The sequence below is a fragment of the Urocampus carinirostris genome, chromosome 3 (assembly GCF_059441175.1).
Source record: "Urocampus carinirostris isolate Australia breed hairy pipefish chromosome 3, RoL_Ucar_1.0, whole genome shotgun sequence".
In the NCBI taxonomy this organism is placed as follows: Eukaryota; Metazoa; Chordata; class Actinopteri; order Syngnathiformes; family Syngnathidae; genus Urocampus; species Urocampus carinirostris.
Window position 1 is genome coordinate 44484384 of NC_142351.1, and position 22982 is coordinate 44507365.

At 40.6% G+C, this 22982-nt stretch overlaps 2 long non-coding RNA genes and 1 pseudogene across 2 annotated transcripts in view; 1 reads left to right on the forward strand and 2 right to left on the reverse strand.

Moving 5' to 3' along the window:
* The window catches only part of LOC148369814 (uncharacterized), a 46614-nt gene that overhangs the window by 4388 nt on the left and 19244 nt on the right, over positions 1–22982 (reverse strand). The gene's annotated exons all lie outside the window — the stretch shown is intronic.
* On the reverse strand, positions 28–7023 carry LOC148369815 (uncharacterized). The gene is made up of 3 exons (XR_015849885.1): positions 4266–7023; positions 4018–4174; positions 28–182 (listed from the first exon to the last, which is right to left on the reverse strand). It is a non-coding gene; the product is annotated as an uncharacterized LOC148369815 (long non-coding RNA).
* LOC148369816 (U2 spliceosomal RNA) lies at positions 5519–5671 on the forward strand (annotated as a pseudogene).

The window sequence follows — 22982 nt, forward strand, 5'->3', positions numbered from 1 at the left end:
TCTAACCTTTAATAAATATTGCACGGCTCTGAAATAAAGGCAGCATGGCGGCGCAGTGGTTAGCTCGTGTGTGACACAATTCTGAGGTCATGGGATCAATTCCAGCTACCAGCCTTCCTGTGTGGATTTTGCATCTTCTCCCCGTGCTTGCGTGGGTTTCCTTCGGGCGCTCCGCTTTCCTCCTACATTAAAAAACATGAATGTCAGGTTAATTGGCCAATACAAATTGTCCCTAGGTGTGAATGAGCGAGTGAGTTGTCTGTCTCCGGGTGCTTTGCGACGGGCTGGCAACCACTTCAGGGTGGTCCCTGCCCGTTGTCCGAAGACACTTGGGATGGGCTCCAGGGCCTCCGCAACCCTACTGAGGACAAGCTAATAATGGATAATGGATGGGTTCTGAAATATTCCCTGCAGCTAACGCTACAAAACCTATAAAAAGCATTAGTGATAACTTCATGGGATTTAGCCAAATTTTAACAACCAAAAATCTTTTTGATTTTTGCACAAAATCTTTCGTCATGAAGATTTCAATTATTCTGTCATACAGATTCTCCGTGCATTTCAGTTCCATCATGAAGTTCTTTTTTATCACCATCGAAGCGAATGGTGAGCCTGTCCTTTCAGATTTCTGGCATAAGCTTTTATTTATTTAGGGCTGAAAATGTCTGTTCAACAGAATCAATGAACACAGGGATATTTTTTTTCACTTTTTAATTGTGATACTTCCGTCAGTGACGCTGCCTTTTTGAAAGGGGTGGGGCTTGGGCCAAAACTACCAGCTCTTACACAGAGAACATGGGAGAGAAGAAAGCAAGAGAAGGAGAAATGCACGTCATCACTTGAGTAATAGGTTCAATGCAGTCTAAATTACAGGAGTAAGAGTACCGCTCTTTCTTCACAAATCTACCCAAGTATTAGTCAAAAGTATACTGATTTGAAAATACTGCCAGAAGTACAAAATGTTTTAATATGTACTCAAGTAAATGTAACAGAGTAATTGTTACCCACCTTAGGATATAGGGTTCCAATTGCACTTCTACCACGACTAAAACCCCTAATCACAAAGGCTTTGAGTCCAATGCCCAATCCCGCTCATCTGGCTATTCTAAATGTGGAACAGAATTAGCGAATTTTCTAACTCTGAGCACAGGAATTCTGCAGAGGAAACTCCTTTTGGCAACTTTCATTTATGGTCTTGTTCTTTAGGTTTTGACCCTGAGCTTGTGACCATCAATGAGGATATTAATGTAGACCAATCCGTAAATTGAGATCTTTCCTTTCAGCTAGCTCCTTCTTCACCATGACAGACTGATAGAGAGCCTTCAACAGGGGAGACATTGCACTGATTTGTCTGCTGATCTCTCACCTCATCATTTTATCGCTCTTGAACAAGATCTCAAGATAAGTGAATTCTTCCCATTCCTTTTCTACCAGAAGGAAATGACAGGAAAACAATTGGATGAAGGGTCTGAGTGCCCATTTTTTTCCATTTCAAACATTTAGAAAAAGTTGCCAGTTCAACAAAGAAGGATCCTGCAACTTGGTCCTTTTAGTCATTTTATTTTTGTTCTTCATCAACCACCCATCCATTATCTTCACAGCTTATCCTCAGTAGGGTCACGAGGGCAGTGGGCAGTGAGCAGGGGACACCCTGAACTGTTTGCCGGCCAGTTGCAGGGCTCACAAAGACAGACAACTCACTCGCACAGTCACACCCAGGGACAATTTGGACCGGCCAATTAACCTGACATCCATGTTTTTGGAATGTGGGTGGAAACCGGAGTGCCCGGAAGAAACCCACGCAAGCACCGGGAGAACATGCACAGGAAGGTTTGATCTCACGACCTTAGAACTGTGCTGCACACTGCCCCGCCGTGCTGCCCGACAGCAATCATACTTGCATTTAAATGAAAGAGAATGATAACAATTTGAGGATAACTGTCATAGTTTGGGTTCATAAATTTGGTCATGTATATTTTTACGAATAAAGGCAGGGGCTGGGAATCTGTGGCTCGAGTAATCTGGCTCGGATATAAAATTCAACTCATGAAAATTTTGTCTGTGTTGTTTACAATTTGGCTCGTAAGAAGCCAGTTTTGTTATATGCAAAGTCGATGAAACATTAATACCCTAGAAGGTTCAGTCCAGTACATATAGGGCCCAGCCTCAAGTTTACAGTCACCAACAGACTCATGTTGCCATTGCTCAAAAATCCTTTATATGGAAGCTCATTAAACAATGTATGTTCACTGTTGAGACACTTTGTGATAAAAACCCACACAATCGGTAAACACCCTAAAACGCCAGCAAAGCACCCAGAGCAATTTAAGATGAATCTCTGTACACATAGCGCGAATCCCTTCTCTCTCGCTGAGCACTTGCTGCACTGGAGGTAAATACATCTGTATTCTTCTCGTTCGCGGTAATTTCTGACATTAAAAAAAAAAAAATCCCGCACCTACAGTGGAACTTCGGTTTTCGAACGCCTCTCAGTTCGGACAAATCGGTGTTCGACCCAAAATTTTGAGAAATTCTTGCTTCGCTGTTCGGTCAAAAAATTAGATTCGAACGCCGGTACGCTAGGGTGCGATGCTGAGCGGCGTACGGGTGTTATAGCCCCTAATTATGCCTCCGAAGAAGGTCGGTGCACGCAGGACAGGTGAAAAAAAACCCAAGTTGTTTGTCCAACTATTGCCTTTAATAAAGACATAATAGCTAAATATGAAAGAGGTGTACGAATTTCCGCTCTTGCTAGTGAATACGGCATGGCTAAATCTACTATCAGTACGATAGTAAAGAATAAGGAGGCTGTGAAATCGAGTGATGCGGCTGAGGAAGTTAGCGCTTATAAGCAAGCAACTGCCGCAAGTTTTGAAAGAGGTTGAAAAACTTTTGATGATTTTTCTCTCCCCACCGTCCACCACAAAGGTAAGAAATCCTATTCATAAACCTTTTTTTAAAATTTTTACACGTTCATGTTAGCGTAATCTTTCGTACGGAAGATTACGCTAAGGCGAACGTACGATTTGCCTGGGTTAGCTTCATGTTTACGTTCTTGCTAAACAATCAGGGCGTTGGAACGGATTAAAACGATTTACATTATTTTTAATGGGAAAAATGATTTCAGTGATCGAACAAATCGGTTTTCGAACAGGGTTCTGGAACGGATTATGGTCGAGAACCGAGGTTCCACTGTAGTTTTAAAACCAATGTTTATGACCAAAATGACAGTCAAAATAAGCCTCAACACTCTTAGGTAACTGAATATTAAGTTTTGATGGTAGATGGATCATGCGGGAAGGCAAGAACTACAGGCAGAAGAGCTCAAAAACAAGGACGGTATTAATCAACAAAATCAGGACCAAAGTACCAAACAAACAAGTGGGCACTAGACAACTAACAAAATGTCCAAACAAATGAAATGATCTGCATTTATATAGCGCTTTTCAAGCCAATGACTTCCCAAAGCGCTTTACAATGTGCTCCACATTTCCCAATAGCGGCCTTGCAGCCAACAAAAAACAACAACAAAAAATCAAAGAAAATCAAAGACCAAAACGGGGAATGTAAAATGCAAAGAATAAAGTAACTAATTAACAAAATGTCCAAACAAGAAACCAGAAACAAAAAAAAAACAGACCTGGCCTGGTGGTGAAGTGAAATGACATGAAAACCAGTATGTCAATGGCATAGGTAGAGAAAAATTGACAATGACCCAACTATGTTTGCATAACCAATTCGTTTTAAAGGGTTCAGGATAATTGGGCACAGGTGTGTGATAATTGGCTACCCCTGTGCCCAGTTACAGACGCTGCCCTACTTACGAACGACGATGTTTGTAAGTTGAATTTGTTCGTATGTTGCCTAGGTGCAATATTTTGTATCGAATATATGTTTTAAGTATTATATAAGTATGTTTAAGGCTTGTATAAGGAACCTGTATTGTATTGTATTAAAAGATAAACATTTCATAAATTATATGCTCTATAAAGATAAATCAAGTTAAGTTTATCTTACCTTTAAAAGATGAGCTTATAGTTAGGTGTCTTCCTCCTCCGTGGTAGAAAGTGGCCAAAAAAAAGCGCTCCAACCATTTTCTCAACCGCATCAAGCTTCCATATTCCACTCTTATTCAATTGAAACGGCTCGCCTCTTCTTTACACCTTACACCAACCTTAGTGAATGGATGCATGAGATATTAAACAATGAAAATGTCAAAGTTCTTAGCGCGCTGGAGATACAGTATAGTATATTTACACACGAACTAGGAAGAGGAAGCCGGATTTCTTCTTCGGGGTGGATTTTGGGTGACCTCTCACAGCGCCACACGCAGGTAGCGGCGGAAAGAAGCACTACAGTACTAGCCTGTAAAAAATGTAACTTACAGCAATATCCAAGTATTTTTCGACATCCTGGAAAAAAAATGTTCGTTTCTACGGTTTTTCGTAACTCGTTTGTAAGTAGGGGAGCGTCTGTTTAACCACGGATGGGGCCCTCTGGTGGTAGGTGGTATGTCAGACCTTTAATCTGCGGTAGGGAGATCCGTGATATCTCACACTTTTTGTAATTTATTGTTTTTATTGTCTGCTTCTATCTTCTGTGTTTTTCGTCTCGTTTGACAACTACACCTTGGACTACTTTCTATCCTATCGTTAAGGGTTTTAACGCACAAAATGCATTTATTCGAGGAATAAACTCCTCGCCCTGAAAAATTCTCGTGCCAGGGTGATGAGGGGGCCCTATCGTGGATGGAGAGCCAAGGCTAGCTAAGCGGCTAGCGGCTTTACAAGTCTTCGGTACCGTCCGTAATAATGGTAAATGTGAATTCTATACCAAATAACACCGACGAACTGGCTGTGTTGGTGAAGAACATCAAAGCGCACAGGGAGTGCAGTTTGCTGTGATTTACGGAAACGCGGCTCACGTTTAGCATCCCGGATGCTAACGTGGAGCCACCCGGAGCTACCCGGACCAGAGCAGTCCGGAGCTACACGGCTTCAGCGCTGTTAGACTGAGAGAGACACGAAAGCCTGCGGAGAGGAGGTGGACTCGCTAACATGAGGTGGTGTATCCCTGGGCACAAAGATTTCCATCTGCCGCAGGGACGTCAAACTTTTGGACTAGCTTGTGGCGTCATCCACTCCAAGCACCCCGAGGGCATCCTCTTAATCTGTTAATAAACAACAAGGGAGACTGCTGGAAGTGTGAATTTCCCTGCGGGGATGAATAAAGTATCTATCCATCTATCTATCTGTAATTTAAGTGGTATTTTTATATTGATCACATCATTAAACAACACACAGTGAAATGAAATGTGCTGAAACTTTTGTCTGGAAATCGGGATTCGCGGTTATGTTGAACTTTGTCTTAAGATATATGGTGTGTTTCTTTCTCTCTCCAAAAAAATGTTTTGCCTTCAGCCGATTAGGAGAATCTAGATGTATCGGCACGTGACCTTGATTCAGCCCCTCAAAAATCTATGCCGCAAATATGAAATTCACGGTAGAATCGTAGCCTATGAGGTTCCGGACTGTTCGGATATGTGTCGATATGAAGTTACAGCAATGCTGTAAGTTCGATTTTTGCAATCGGAAGATGGAATACGAGCTTGCTCTGACCACTCCACGCATCGGCCCGGTATTGCAGTACCTCCGGGAACGGTGCATTCGCACTGATCGCTGCTTAACCAGCTCAGTAGCCTAGATGGTAAGGCGCCCGCTTTGAGACTGGGAGGTCGGTGGTTCGCGCCCCGGCCGAGTCATTCCTAAGACTTAAAAAGTGGTCGGCGGCGCCCTCTGTTGGCTGCGGCTGCATCGGCTCGCTACAACGGGTCAGGTGCAATCTACATTTCGTTCTGTGTACATTGTTACACAGAATGACAATACAAGGAAATTATTATTATTATTATTATTATTATTGGCTCTGTGGCTAGGATCTTGACTCAGCCTCTTGGTTGAGAGCAAGCGTCTTGGCCCCTTGGCTTTGTAGCGTATTACGATTTGACCGATAACGGACAATTGATAAAGAATATAAAACAATAAACCTTACAAAATCCCCCCTCATGGCTCTTTGGTTCTAAAGGCTTCCTGACCTCTGGACTAAGGTATTCAACATTAGTAAAAGCCCTTTTACTCCTACACAATCCCTGACACCCTGACAGAACGTCCCTGTAGTAAGGAGCGCCTGGATGTTGCTCTGTCCTGTGGCAGCCAGCATCTATTTTGTGTGTGATTGGCAGACCGTAGCAGAGTGTTTCACACAAGCTAAGAGTGGAAAGGAGCCAGGTGTTGTGGTAACAGACTTCCCCTGTGGCCTACTGATGAAGAACATCTGGAGTGCTTCTGTTCCGCCACTTCTTTCCTGTCCCCAATATGACCAGGCGATGTAGCTAGCAGTGCGTCGCGTGTCGACACATGGCTCCGAGGTCCCCTGATGGAGGCGGCGACGCTCCCGTACCCCTTTAGTGACAGCTCTGCCCCATCCACAGACTCGTTGCACCCTTCACATATGCTGGGCCGATGCCCGACGCAAAGGCTGCTGAGTTCCATAAGAAAGGTTTGAGGCTTCAGAGAAGAAGGCCTAACAACCGGAGTTGTGATGATGATCAGTAAAAGCAAAAGCCTACATCGCATAAAAGTGACCCTAAAACTGCTTTAAATAGGCCAAAAAGGAGTAATTTTCCAATATCTCCAGGACCGTTATGAGAAGAAATCCATTGAGAATCAAGTATTTTTTTGTTTTATGTTTGCAATTTTCAATCTTGCGTGTGCATTTATCAAGACATGTGATTCTTAGATCTTGAGTAAATTGTGAATGCATTTGTTTTTAAGACAAATTGTTTACCATACAAGTGTTGGGTAAAAATGAGGCTAAATTTTTAGTGGCAGAAAGTTCTTCCCATTAGAATTCATCCCTGAGAAACGTGACCTTATTTTTTTCCATGGCCGATAGTGAATGCTAATAATTGATTAGTAATGCTTGCATTCTTTAGGTGTAGTTGCAGTTAATCAAGAGAGAAGAAGAAATACAAAGCCTCCAGAGACCACTCTCTCTCTCCCCCTCTCTCTCTCTCCCCTCTCTCTTTTCTCTCTTTCTCCACCCTCACTCTCTTTCTCTCTCTCTCTCTCTCTTTCTCCCTCTCCCCTCTCTCTTTTCTCTTACTCCCTCCTCGCTCTCTTTCACTCTTTCTCTCTCTCTATCTCCTTCATTTCTTTTCTTCTTCTGTCTTTCTCATTTTTCTTTTTCTTTCTTTCTATCTCTCTCTCCTCTCTCTCTCCCCTCCCTCTCTCTCCTTCATGTTTTTCTTCCTCTTTATTTCTCATTCTCTTTTCCCTCTCTCTCTCTCGCTCTCTCTCTCTCTCTTTTATCTCCTTCTCCCCCTCCCTCTCTTTCTCTATTTCTCTCTATCTCCTTCAATTGTTTTCTTCTTTCTTTCTCATTTGCTCTTTTTTTCTTTCTTTCTCTCTCTCCTCTTTCCCCCCTTCTTTCTCTTTTCTTCTTCTTTCTTTCTCATTCTCTTCTCTCTCTCTCTCTCTCCCTCTCTCTCTTTCTCTGTCTCCCTCTCATCTTGTCTCTTCCTCTTTCTTTCTCATTCTCTCTTTTTTATAGTTGTCTTTTCTCTCTCTTTTTTGGTCTATCTTTTTCTAACTCTACAATATTGATTTAAATAATAAGCAGAAATACACTCCCATATAAACGTGCATGGTTTAATTAAAAAAACAAATAAAGCTTGCTAAACTATTGGCTAAAAGTGACAAATATATTTGCCCTGTAGCGCGCCATTTTCTTTCCAATTTCCTGCATTCTTGTTTAAGGGTTCTAGTTTCATCAGTAAACCAAGGCGTGCGTCTTTTAGGACATGATTTTTGCTTTATGGGCGCTATTGAATCCAGGACACTAGTCAGGGTAGTATTGAACTCATTCATGAGTGAGTCAATCGAGCCATTGTATGAAGGAAAGGACACAACTTCTCCAGGAAGGAGTTCAAAGAGCTCAGAAACTGTGCCAGTGCTTATATTGCGTCCGCTAAATCCTTCAGCTTTTTTAACACTACATTTAGCTAGCACCTCAAATGTAACTAAATAATGATCCGAGATAACGGTAGTACACGGTAACACCATAATGTTTGAGGTTAAAACTCCTCGAGTCAGAACCAAGTCTAGCGTGTTTCCATCTTTATGGGTTGGCAAATCAACCAGTTGATTAAAACCAAATGCATCAATTAGAGACCTAAACGCAATAGTAAGTGAACTGAGTGGGGAGTTCATATGAATGTTAAAGTCCCCCATAATTATAATTTTGTCTGCATAGGTTACTAGTTCAGACAAAAGTTCAGCAAATTCGTCCAAGAAAGTTGCGTATGGCCCAGGTGCGCGATAGATAGTTATTACATAAATTGACAATAGAGAGGACCGCATCACAAGAGCCTCAAACGCCTTATAATTATTAGAGGTACGAGGATTAAATTTGAGTGTTTTTTCACTAATGAGCGCGACACCGCCACCCTTTTTCAACGTGCGTGCTACATGGCTACTCGCGTAGTCAGGGGGTGAAGCATAATTTAGCGCTAAATACTCATCTGGGCGTAACCAAGTTTCACAAAGACCAATACAGTTAAGTTTATAATCACGAATAATTTATCAACAAGTAAAGCTTTAGGAGCAAGCGATCTAATATTTAAAAGACCAAATTTGAGCTTTGCTGAATCATTTGACTTAGCTGAAGTCTTTGTAGTCTTTGTAGAGATCGTCAAAAGATGACGCCGTTGGGGCCGTTCGTGAGCGTTGATTTTAAAGCGTCCGTCCTCTCGTGGTTCAGATCCTACTTCTCAGATAGGACGCACTGTGTTAAATATGGTGAAATGACATCTGAGCCCTTTAATGTTACCTGTGGTGTTCCGCAGGGTTCAGTGCTTGGCCCCCTTCTTTTCAGCATTTACATGCTTCCATTAGGTGATATTATTCGCAAGTACAATATCAGCTTCCACTGCAACGCAGACGACACTCAACTATATCTTCCGTTGGAGGAATCTCCCAAACTAAACTGTGGAAATTTGGAGGCCTGCCTCATTGAGATAAAAGAGTGGATGTCACTCAATTTCTTGCGTCTCAACTCTGAATAGACCGAACTGTTAGTCATTGGTCCATCTAAATGCCGTGACTTATTCTCAAAAACTGCTGTGAACATTGACAAATGTTATATCACACAGAGTGACTCAGTTAAAAATTTAGGTGTCATATTTGACCCTGATCTATCCTTTGAAACGCATGTAAAGAAAATTACTAGAACCGCTTTCTTCCATCTTCGTTACATTGCTAAAATTCGTTCTATACTGTCTCAGTCGGATGCGGAAATTATAATTCATGCGTTTGTTACCTCCCGTCTCGATTACTGTAATGCACTACTCTCTGGTCTCCCGAAGTCTAGAATCAAGTCTCTTCAGCTGGTACAAAATGCAGCAGCGAGGCTTTTAACTAGGACAAAAAAGTACGATCACATAACACTGATTTTGGCTAACCTGCATTGGCTCCCAGTTAGCCTTAGATGTGATTTCAAGGTTCTCTTAGTATTATACAAAATCATACATGGACTTGCTCCCTCTTATCTTTCAGATCTGATTTGCCCCTATGTCCCGTTCCGAAGCCTACGATCTGAGAGTGCCGGTCTTCTGGTGATCCCAAGAGCAAAGAAGTGTTCTGCTGGTTCGAGAGCGCTCTCCATCCGGGCACCGGTGCTGTGGAATGCTCTTCCCCCTGAGATCCGATCTGCAACCTCAGTGGAAATGTTTAAATCTAAGCTCAAAACTCACTTCTACTCCATAGCATATGAATAACCTACTCTTCTTGTCGGCTGAAAAATAGTCTGTGTAATATAGTGTAATAATCTGTGAAGCCCTTTGAGACTCTTTGTGATTTAGGGCTATACAAATAAAAATGACTTGACTTGACTTGACTTTGAGTCTCGATGGTTCGTGATCTTCCTTGTAATTTGTACAATTCATTTTTGGTTGCACTTCGCAATACAGCTCGTGCAATGGTTCTGAACAGGTCTGACTTGAGGACCCACCATTCCACCCTAATGACAACCTACAACCCAAAACAAGAAATTTAAATTTGTTGAATGTAAGAGTGGGGTTTAAGGCAAAGGTAGTAGAATATATTCACATTTTTTCAAAAAAAATCAAATGATCAGAAAAAGCAAAAGCCAACATCGCATAAAAGTGACCCTAAAACTGCTTTAAATAGGCCAAAATATTCATTAAAAAACAATAATTACTTAATTAAGCATATAATAAAGAAGAAAATATTGGTAGAAAGCAAGAAATATTACATTTAACAAGTAACTGTACCTTAAAGCAGCCCTTTAATGGCAGACAGTCATAAAATATTTTCATATTTTGCAATAATAATAATCGCACTGTTTCCACTTTTCCTTTCCCTTATTACTTTCTTGGAATCCATGGTTATGGACAAAAAAGGGAAATACAACACACAAAATCGCAACTAATGAGATGTGGTCCCTTCAAACACAATAGTGTTGGTGCCGATTGAGTGAACAGGAGGAAGATATTGAGAGGGGGATTATCACCATCTAAGGTTTTTTACTTCTTTTTGGTAATATTTGGCTAGGGCAAAGGCCCGCAACCCACTGAAAACGCGTCCGGGACCCACTTTTGTGTCCTGGCCCACCAGTTGAGAAACAATGATCCAGTGGTGAAATATTATATCGTGTCCCTTTTATGTGGTTTTGCCCTTTGAAGGCCCTAGAGGAGGTCAGTCTCCCAGTATCCTGCCTTGCTGGCCAAATGAAAGGTAAAGTGCAGTGATCCAAAACACCCACTGCAGAAATAAAACAATATATAGAAATGTGCAACACTGGGATTTAATTTTCCCACTACCATCCATTTATATAATACACGAAACGAAACTCAAATTAATTTGCACCGAGCCTCTAAAGTAACAATGTAATCTCAGCGTTATAGTGCAGTTGCAAATGGATTTCTGTCTGCAGTAATTTTATAAGAAGCACTCCAGAGGTCACCTTAAAAGATGTCGCTATTTTTTAAAAGCGCAAACTACCCGCTGGCCTGTCAGCAAAAAGGAATCTCGGCAAAGCAATCTGTTTTCTGCCATCGATTTGTCTGCTGTTGCATCTTGTCACATGCTTTGCCTGTTAGCTTTGCTCTTATTGGCAGAGGTGACTAATACTATAGCCCTGTGTCTGTAATAGAGTGAGGTGTCTCTGCTCACTTGTGTGCAATCTGCTCCTTCCTGACCACTGCGCAATGACTGCAACGTGGGAAATCTTTAAAGACCCGAGCTGATATTACACCCTCCGACAGGAAGACATTACAAATACGTTAAAAAAAATGTTCCTTATTAACACAGATTGGTGAAGACCAAGTTTGAAACTGTACACGCTGCGCATGAATTATTTTTCTGTGGTACTCAAAGTGCAGTGGCAAATGTGGTATCACCCAGAGTGATTCGGTTAAAAATCTTGGGGTCATATAGGATACCAATCTGTCATTTCAGTTACATGTGAAAATATTGGTAGAATGGTTCCTGTTTCGGGCTGGCACAGCAGATGGGTGGTGAGCACGCAGCCCCACGGTGCGGAGGGTCAGGGTTCAAGTTTACCTACCGCAGCCTCCCTCTATGGAGTTTGCATGTTCTCCCCGTCCCTACTCCGATTTCCTCCCACATTCCCCAAAACATGCATGTCAAATTAATTGGCCTAAACAAATTGTCCCTAAGTATGAATAATCGAGTGAATTGTCTGTCTCTGGGTGTCCCCTGACCACTGCCGGAAGATGGCTGGGATAAGCCCCGGCACCCCCCCCGACCCTACTGAGGATAAGCGGTGCAGGTAATGGATGGATGGATAGTTTCTTTTTCCACCTTTGCAGTATTGCTTAGATTCAATGCTGTTGACATAAGATGCTGACAATAAACTGTAATTTGTGCGTTTATTATTATCGGCTTGATTACCGTAATGTATTGCTCTCTGGTCTCCCTGACAGCCCACGACTGGGAAATATGTGATGTATTTGACATTTTTTCAACAAATATCCATAAGTATGTTGAGATATCTTATGTAGTACGTTTCAAATGTTTTGTTGTTAATCATGTGTGTAATCCAAAAAACTCTACCCAGAAGGACTGAGAAGGCATTAAAGTGGCGTCTTTTCCATTTTCAAAGGGTAAATATGTGACATTTGATAAGCAGCAGCTGTCAGGCATTCAGTCTTTGCAGCCGGAATGATTGTACCCTTGCACTTGAAATCCACTCAGCATTTACAGAACTTTTTCATACGTCATATGAGCCTACCCCGATAACTCCTCAGCCATAACTCAGTACCTAAATTTAGGCTATATATTAAAGCTCTCCCGGGCCGGACACAATCTGACTTTTGCCTTTTTTGGTGGGTGATAAAAGGAAGGCGGATGGGTAGGCTGCCCTTGTGCAGTATTTAGTTTTCAAATTACCACCCAGACTCTGTGAAGGTCGCTCTGAATGCACAACGTGACATGATTCATTTCAAAAATAAAACTGTAGAAAAAAAAATCCAAATAAATGGGACGACATTGCTCGAGAACAACGTAATAAGATGGCGCCGTTGCTTAAAAAGACAATGTGGACAACATCAATGCGATATAATGTTATTGATTGAAGCGTCTTTCCTTTCAGTAATGTCACAAGACCGACAATAAAAGACTGACTTTGATTGGATCTGACTTTGCGTGTTGCTCTTGTCCTTCAGCCAAAGCAAACCCGATCGGGTGGCTTGTAAATTTCCTCATTTCAGCAGTTTATGGATCGTCCAGTTGTTGTGTTCATACGCCACGTTTCATCGGACCCCCATCGACACTCTTTGTGCTCCGGCGTTTTCTCTGAAGGAGGAATTTAGGGTTCGCAAAGTTTATAAATAAGCCATCTATCAAGTTCCACAACAGGTGTGACCGCTGTGTCCGAAAACTGAACACTTTCAGTGAGTGCTGTTGCTGGAGCAATTGTCAATGGAGGAAGGGGGATTTCATCTAGCTACAGCAGGGTGGGCCAACTTTTCAAGTCACGTTAGTTTAAAAAAATGTGCACAGGCCGGAGGGGCAAAACATTTTTGATGTATTTAACTTTTAGTACATGCCAAAGAAAGAGTCTTAAATACAATACTTTCACAAGGACATCTGCTGTCATCCCTACCAGTGTGAATAAGCCTCCCTCAGGTCCCTTTCCTTGCATGGTTATTCTGTGCCTTGCCATAATTATACAGACGTTGCCTTACTTACGATCGTTCGTAAGTTGAATTTGTTAGTTGCTTCAGTGCTACATTATGAAAGTTTAAGGTTTATATACGTATGTTTAAGGCTTGTATAAGTAACCTGTATTATTTTGTACTAAAAAATAAACGCTTTATAAAATAGTATGCTCTATAAATATAAATAAAGTTAAGTTTAGCCTACTTTTGGAAGATGAGCTTCAAGAGGTCCTCCTCTGTGTGAGAGAATGGACAAAAAAAAGCGATCTAACCATTTTTTCTACCACATCAAGCTTTCTTATTCCACTTTCGTCTTAAAAGAAACTCTTTACACCAACCATTTTGAATGGATGCACGAGATATTAAACAATAAAAATGTCAAAGTTCCTAGCGCGTTGGAGATACAGTATAGAATGTTAACACACGAAGAGGAAGCCGGATTTCTTCTTCTGGGCAGATCCTGGGTGACCTCTCACAGCGCCACGCAGTGGAAAGAAGCACTACAGTATTGTCCTCTACTCTACGATACAAAATCTAACAGCAATGTCCAGATATTTTTCAACATCCGTAGATTTTTTTTTCGGATCTACCGTTTTAAGTAAGTAGAATGGTCGTAAGTAGGGGAGCGAAGCGCCTGTATTACTATTTGCGGGGCCGGCAGTAGCTCAGGAGGTAGAGCGTTTGTCTTGGAATCAAGGAATCCCAGTTCGAATCCCGGCTCGTGTCCTTGGGTAAGACACTGAACCCCTAATACCCCCAATAAGCAGGTGAGCGTTTTACATGGCGGCAATAAAAGGCCGCTATTGGAAAATGTGGAGCACATTGTAAAGCGCTTTGGGAAGTCATTGACCTGAAAAGCGCTATATAAATGCAGATCATTTATTTTAATTGTATTTTTACCATTGTGTGTGTGTGTCCGTGTATTAGGTGTTTCGTGTTGTTGGATGGGGAAAGAGGAGGGATACCATTTGTCTTGTTGTACACTGAATGTTTTAATACAGCAGTTTGAGTGGCATTGTACAGCCTTAGTAGTACTTACAAATAATTTGATTTGATAACATAAAAAAATCTGCATATTTTCCCCAACATTTACCTGCACAATTTGTGTTATATTATCTCTTTATATGTAAAGAGACACTTTCATCCAATTGGTTTTAAAACACAAAAACAGATGAATATATTTACTCATACAGTGCACTAACATACAAGTACATTTTAGAGTCATTGTCGTTGAGTGCCAGAACATAAAATATATGTTATGTTTTGTTTTATTTTAAAAAACTATTTTAAAGGCTTTGGCGCCGCTGATCAGTGACAAGACTTTGGGAATGATTGGAGTATGATAAATCACCACTAAAGTGCAGGATTTTTGTCCACAGATTGAGGACACCCCACTTGTGTTGCTTTGCCTTCTCTTATCCAGCGATTGATAAGAGATATGAGTGACCGTGATCGTGTGATTACGTCACCAAAAACATCGGGCGCCGAAAAGTACTTGCACGGTTAACGCATCGTTCATGCATTAGCAAAGTGCCCTCTTGCTTATGGAAAGCATTGTTTATAACTTAAAATATTGGAGGTATCACAAATGCAAAAAAAAAACACTAAAGAGAAAGTTCTGCTTGAAAGGCAGGTTTTTTTTCTTCGCATTTGAGAGAAATATTTGGCGTTGAAAGAGTGAATTTACATTTAAAAACTTTAATTAAGTGTATTAGCAAAGTGATATATCTCCTTTTAAGCTCTAAATTTGATATTTTGCATTGAAAAACTCAATAGGGCTACTACAGAAGTGTTGTATTGCATGAAATCTCAAGGTAAGGTGCAATATTTGAGGTGTTGCTAAAAAGTTGAAAGTTAAATATTTTCTTTATCAAGCATGTGTTTTCAACACCCAACTGAGTTCATAGAGCCCTCATGCTTTATTTTCCATTGCTGCTTTTACACATTAGTTTTGAGGAATGGGGCTGAGGGAAGTGCTGGAGAGTGATGTCATATGTGTCACCGCAGATTTTTTTTTTAAAGTGTAGCATAAAAATGGTATCATGATATTATATTATATGATATATATATATATATATATATATATATATAAATAAAGGATACTATCACCCTCTTCCATGAGGCAAGGGAATTGCGGGTCTCACTCTGCATGCTTATTTCTAATTGTATCAATACAATCCATGGTGTAATGTGAAAATTCAATGAACTCAAGTAAGAAAGTTAAAAAATGGTAAAATCAAAGAGAATAAAATTTGACATTGAATACATAAAACCTTTTAATCAGCCTATTCCTTTGGGTAAATGTTGTGAGTATATGTATTATTTTATTGTACAGCTGTTTGTGTGCAAATAGTTCAATATTTTTTTCCTTTAGTTGATAAGTGATTGATTGTCACGATTTGTCAATTGCCCTCACCTGCACTCACCCTTTCAGCCCCAGCTGCCACTTTATCCCTAATTAGCCCTTCTCCTATTTAAGCACGTCATTCTCACTCACTCTTTGTCAGTCCGTCAGCGAACCTCAGCGCATGCAAGCCAAGCACTTTTGACTCTCGCTCCCGTTTTGATCCTGACCTGTTCCTGTATCCTGCCAGATTCTGTCCCCTGTTTCCTGTATCCATCCCCGACCACGCTTCGTTCTCCTGTCCAGGCTACCCGACTTCCTCCAATCCACGATCAGGCTCTGTTCTATTGTCCCGGCGACCCGACTTGTATTGATCCCTGACCACGCTTCGTTCTCCTGTCCCCGGCTACCCGACTTTTTCCAATCTCTGACCACGCTCTGTTCTCCCGTCCCGGCTATGCGACTTGTTCCGATCTCCGACAACGCTCCGTTCTCCCCTCTCGGCTACCTGACTTGTTCCGATCCATGATCATGCTCTGCTTTCCGGCCCCGCCTGTCCGCCTCGCCACCTGTCACCGGCTGCGAGGGCTTCCTGTTCCATCTGTTCAGCGAGCACCAGATCGCTGTCCTTTCCTCTCTTCTTGACTTCCCCGATCCCTTAATAAACCATTGTGGGAAAGGTTACACATTTGGGTCCACTGCTTGTTCCGGTCGTGACAATTTTTTTTTTTTTTTGTGCCGTGCCTAAATAAACTACATTCATTCATTCATTCAGGAATTGTGTACTTGTTTTACCTCTCCTTGCACTTTTTATTGTAATTTAGTGAATCAGAAGGAAAATTGAGTTTTTTTTTGGGAAATGATTTTATAGAAAATAAAAAATATAGGCTACTAACAGTGTCTGAATAATACCAGCTTCTTTCATTTAATTCATTTCCACGTAATCGTAATTTCGTGTCGAAAAATGTGTTATTTTTTGTGAAATTAAAAACCACTGACAAAGTCATTAGAAAATATGACTGTTTGTATCTGCTCATATTGGAATATATTAATTAGCATTTCATAGGTTCAATCAGGTTCACTAGACTATATGCGTTCAAAAATGTTCAACAATCGATCAGTCTGGCACTCAGCTTGTAGGCAATTTTTTTATTTGGACTTTGTCTTTAGGACAGGATGGAATTCTCTTATCTGAAAGCTCCCTTCCAGTTCTCCTTGCAAGTTCAAAATCCATTGATGTCGTCTCTGCTTATTTTGAGTGTCTACTTAAGTCAAACTTAACATTTAGTCCTTTAAGCCGGATTTGAACCAGGAGCAATTATTATAGTAAGTTCAAATATTGCACGGTTTAACGCTTCGATAACATTTTTACACTTTCTTAAATTGCATATTTCCCTAACTATCAATGGGGAAAACGTTGGAGCAAGAGGGGAAAAAACATCTATTCCTTTGGATAGCATTCTCAAGTGCAAGAGGACCTCAGGTGTGCATGATAACATCTGTCAATAATGCACATAGAGTAACTTGTGAGTGATTGCCTCTGAGATGAAATGTTTGGATTTAAAGAAGAGTGAGCGAGAGAGGGAGAATTCAGAAATATTTCATGCATTTTAAAACGTGCCTTACATTCTGTCTCGCTATGCGTTTGAGCAGGAAAGTTGAAAAATTAAACTGCAAGGAGCGTTCGGGTCTCGATGGAATAATTACGGTCAATCATAAAACTTTATCACAGTGTGAGACAAACAGAGTGACAGAGACAGAGCTGATTGCTCAAATACATGCTAAACAAAGACACTCAGCCATGCATGACTGATGTGCTCACCTCTTCTGTCCTCTTAAAGTAATGATTTAAAAGTGAAGGAGTCATTATTCTACATGTGTCAGGAATGAGGAGTACATTCATGTCTGTTTCAGGCACAGACTAATTCGTTCCTTTGTTCGTGCCATGAATGTTTGTTTCATTTTTCTCAAAACATATCCATCCATCTATCCATTTTCTCTATTGCTTATCCTCAGTAGGGTCGCGGGGGGTGCTGGAGCCCATCCCAGCTATCTTCGGGCAGTGGACAGGGGACATCCTGAACTGGTTGCCTGCCAGTCGCATACATATATATATATATATATATATATATATATACACAGTGTTCATTTTACCTCTGAAAAGGGATGGGTCCCGGGGACTTGCATGCTCATAAAATCGATGGGTCCCAACAGAGATCTATGGGTCCCCAAAGTTTAGTGTTATCAGAGTTGAAATTGTAAATCGGCAACAAATATATAATATAAATCTATATATTCATTCAGTTTTAATCATCACAGTTTATTGGTAATACAAATCAGTTATCACTTCAAGATTTTTCAGTTCACAACAATATTTTACATTATACAAAATAATATTGCTGAAATAATTATATTAATCTATATTTTTATTCAGTTTTAATCATCACAGTTAATTTGTAATACACTGAGTTGCTCGACACGAATGAGGTTTGTTATAAAAAAATTAAGTAGCTTGGACGTTTACTGTAGAAGGGAAAAATACATGCAAATATAATTAAGTAGAATAATCTCATCTCATCTCATTAGCTGCACCGCTTATCCTCAGTAGGGTCGCGGGGTGCTGGAGCCCATCCCTGCAATCATCGGGCAATGGGCAGGGGACACCCTGAACTGGTTACCAGCCAATCGCAAGGCACACAGGGACAGACAACTCGCTCGCTCATTCACACCTAGGGACAATTTGGACCGGACAAACCACCTGAAATGCATGTCTTTGGGATGTGGGAGGAAACCGGAGTGCCCGGAGGAAACCCACGCAAGCACGGGGAGAACATACAAACTCCGCACAGTAAGTCCGGTAGCTGGATTTTAACCCACACAGGAGGTTCCCGAGACTTTAGAACTGTGCCACACACGCGCTAACCACTGCGACGCCGTGCTGCCCAAGTAGAATAATACATTTTCTTATTCAAATTATTAATTCATTTTCTGCATTAAATTATTGTTGGTAATATCAGTGTTCATTTTACCTGTGAAAAGTGATGGGTCCCGGGGACTTGCATGCTCATAAAATCGATGGGTCCCAACAGGGATCTATGGGTCCCCAAAATTTAGTGTTATCGCGGTTGAAATTGTAAATCAGCGACAAATATATAATATAAATCCATTTATTCATTCAGTTTTAATCAACACAGTTTATTGGTAATACAAATGAGTTATTACTTCAAGATTTTTTAGTTCACAACAGTATTGTACATTATACAAAATAATATTGCTGAAATAATTATATTAATCTATACTTTCATTCAGTTTTAATTATCACAGTTAATTGGTAATACAAAGCAAGCTATCACTTCTGATTTTGCAGTTCATATATTCTTCGTGGGGCAGCACGGCGGCGCAGTGGTTAATGCTTGTGCGGCACAGTTCATGTCATGGGAACCTGTCGTGGGTTCAAATCCAGCTCCAGACTTCCTGTGCGGAGTTTGTATGTTCTCCCCGTGCTTACGTGGGTTTCCTCCGGGCACTCCGGTTTCCTCCCACGTTCCAAAAACATGCATTTCAGGTGAATTGGCCGGTCCAAATTGTCCCTAGGTGCGGATGAGCGAGTGAGTTGTCTGTCCCTGTGTGCCCTGCGATTGGCTGGCAACCAGTTCAGGGTGTCCCCTGCCCACTGCCCGGAGATGGCTGGGATGGGCTCCAGCCCCCCCGCGACCCTAATGAGGATAAGCGGTACGGCTAATGAGATGAGATGAGATATTCTTCGTGGTTTGCTGTCCCGCCACAGTTGTAATGCCTTCTCAAGGTCCAATCATTATCATCCTCTTCATAGCGTAACCAGGAATATAGTTTAGTCCATTTTGGCAGAAAAGTCATTTTCTTGCTAGGAGTATTCTTTTGTTTATGTTCTTACGTCGAGTCGTTCACTTCAACACACATGTTTTCCTGCCTCCGCGATCTTCCGAAAAATTTCTCCACAGTTTTTTCAAGCCGGAATTGTTGCCGCTATTATCACTTTCTGCATTATGTTTCGACTTATTACTGACACTGAAGAAATTACCAATTTTGTGTTGATTTTCACCTTCCCTCGACGACAAGCACCACAACAATGACGTGATCTCGAAGCAACGAGATCTCGTTTGCCGAGATCGGCGTGCAGACGAAAACTCGAACCACGAGACCAAAACAACAATGGCGGATCTGCCTGACGAAAATTTTGGAGTGCGGTAAATCTTTGTAAAAAAAAAGTAATCGGGTAATGATAACAATTTTGGGGACGCACGTTGATTTGAGACAATGTTCCCCAGCAAAAATGATGCGTCTAGGACGCAGGGACGCGGGCAAACGAGAACACTGCATATATATACATATATTATATATATATATATATATATATATATATATATATATATATATATATATATATATGATCCACCCATCCATCCATTTTGTGCACCGCTTATCCTTACATATATGATATATGATTGATATATATATGTATGTATATATATTAAAATAATGCAATAATGCCGACAAATAGAATTAAAAAAATCACCGAGAAGCATTTACATCAATGTTCCCTCTAATTTTCCACAGGTCTGAGCGTTCACACAAAGTTAGTGAGCAACGCTTGAAACAACAGTGAGCAACCATAATCCCAAGTGGCAACGAAATCATCATCAAACATGTCTAAAACTTGACATCAAGTTACATTTTGCTGAGTTTCCAGCAAAGCAAAATTATTTTTCTTTTTTGATTTAATTGACTCACGTACTATTGCAAAGGTTGTACAGCCTACAAACGTCGTTTGTTCTTACAATTCTTTCACAAGATACCCATTTCTTTTTTTCCTGATATAATTTGTCGCATAATACTTACATTTTTGGAGGCTTTTTTAGTGGGTTGCAAGATACAGAACTGTACTTAATCACATTTTTTTGTGGAAGTACAATGTTGGCAACAAGATTTACTTGATATAATTGGAAATTATTTGAATGCAACACAAACTTTTTCTTCTTTATTCTACTATTTTAAAAATTCCTTTAAAAAAAACAAACTCATTGTGTTTATTTTTTGCAAGCTGTTACTTTTTTCCTTTGTTTCTTTCTTTTCTTTTTTTCTAGCTTTTCCTAAATTTTTCCTTCTTTTTATCTCTTCATTTCTTTTTTCTCAGCTTTTCACAACTTTTTCATTTTGGTATTTTTTTCTTTTTTGTTCTATTCCCCCTTCCTTTAAGTCATTTTGTGCATAATTTTACATGATATTTGGCCGTGTTGGGATTAAAGAAGCAAAAACAACCTGAAGAGCCGTTTAGCCGGTTCTCGAAAAACTCTACTGACTTCACTCAACCTCGTTCTACTTCGACCTTGACTTCAAAATACCGCATTTAGAACACAGCCTCGGGGAACCCGTATATTTTTACCTTCATGCACTGTAACTTTGGCTTAATTCGCTTCTTAATTAGCAATTTTGAGCCCTCATTTTTGTGAGCTGGCTAGATTTTCTTGTGCGCTGAGACTGTGCGCTGAGAATGTGCGGGAAGTGCGCGGTTGCACACGCGCGCAGCTTAGAGGGAACATTGATTTGCATCGATAGACGTTGCTTGTTGTCAGCTGTCTGTTTAGCCCCATAATTCCTGTTTATAAATACAGACTAGTAAAAATGTTCTCAATGCTGTAGAGCAACCTAACATGTGATTCATATTCATCTTTTTCGGCCAATTGCAGGCTTTTTTTGGCCCTGCTTTAGCATATGCGAGCCTGTAAATGCTAAAAAGGATTTGCCTCCATTACCCCCGAAACTCTTTAGCTAATACTGACCGATTCAAATGATGATTGACACATTAGTTAGGAAAGGAAACGCCGGTAAATACATATCCCAGCATAGACCGCGGACTACTTCGCCAACGGGGGGAAATCTAGTCGGCAGCTGCTTGCCTTAGTTGTGAGACCTTGCGATTCAATATTGATCCATATATAAGGTTCACTGTATATTAAGGCGCGTGATCAGCTTTTGAAAAAATAAAGGCTTTTAGGTGCGCCTCATCGTTGTGAAAATACGGTGAATCAGTGCATGCTATCGTCTTCAAAAATTTTTGCCTGCCTTTAATTTTTTAGGCAATTAAACTTTTTTCTTCTTCCCCTTCCCTCAGCAAGGGCTATGAAAATGAGACATAGCTGGGTCTGGAAGCATTACAATAATCCCAAACACACAGCCAGAGCAACAACTGAGTGGCTTTGCAAGAAGCCTTTTACAGTCCTGGAATGGTATAGTCAGTCTCCAGATTTTAACCCTATAAAAAAATCTGAAGAGGGAGTTGAGAGTCCATTTTGCCCAACGACACCCCACAAACATCAGTGCTCTAGAGGAAATCTGCATTGAGTGTGTGAAAAGCTTGTGAAGAGTCACAGAAAATGTTTGGCCTTAATTAATGCCAACAAAGCGTACTTAACAAAGTATTGTGATTAATTATTTTCCACAATGATTTGCAAATAAATTATTTAAAAATCAAACAATGTGATTTTCAGTTTTTTTTTCCCAGATTCTGTCTCTCATGGTTAAGGTTTACCCATGTTGACAATTACTCTTCTCTGATAGTTTCCAGTGGGAGAACCTGCACAATCAGTGGTTGACTACTTAATTGCCCCGTTGAAAGTCAATGACTGATTGGTCTTAAAGACGGAATTCTCTGCCACCATCTCCTGGCTTGAAGTCATGATTGTAGCCTTAGCCAGCTCGGTCATGATGCACATGCATTTCTTAGTCGTACTCAAATAAAATCTTCTTTCTTCATATTTCTTTCAGTTGGTGTTAGCGTTTGGATTGTACTTGACAAAGGGCTCGTATTACATTCACCATTTTCATGCTGCACTTACAAATAAAATAAAATAAAAATCCGCAGAGACGAGCATGACGTACCTTTCCACCCCCATTCCTCCTACCTAATGTGTTACGCCCCCCAAAGCTTTACTAAAAGTCAGATATAAGTAGATAGCTGTGGTATAAATTAAAGAAAAATGACTCTAAACTCAGTCCGGCATTGTCAACACATCCTTCATAAAAAAAAACCAATTAACCTTCAACTTTTTAAGGGCACCTCTAACGACACACATGTATGAGTTTGTACTCATATCAAATAGCTTCTCCCCCTCTAGGAACTTTTGCGAGGACTGCAAGGAGAAACAGCATAGTTCTCATGTTTATTTTTCACAAATAATAACCGGTATGTACTCAGGCTGTAAAACTCTATGGATAAAGGCTTTTATTTGAGTGACATTCACCCACACCCCAAAATGCTCTCGGCATTTTTTTATTAGGAGGATATGCCATACCTCAAGCCAAAGTCAAATGTTTTTACACAGGTCTTAAGAAACAACGCTT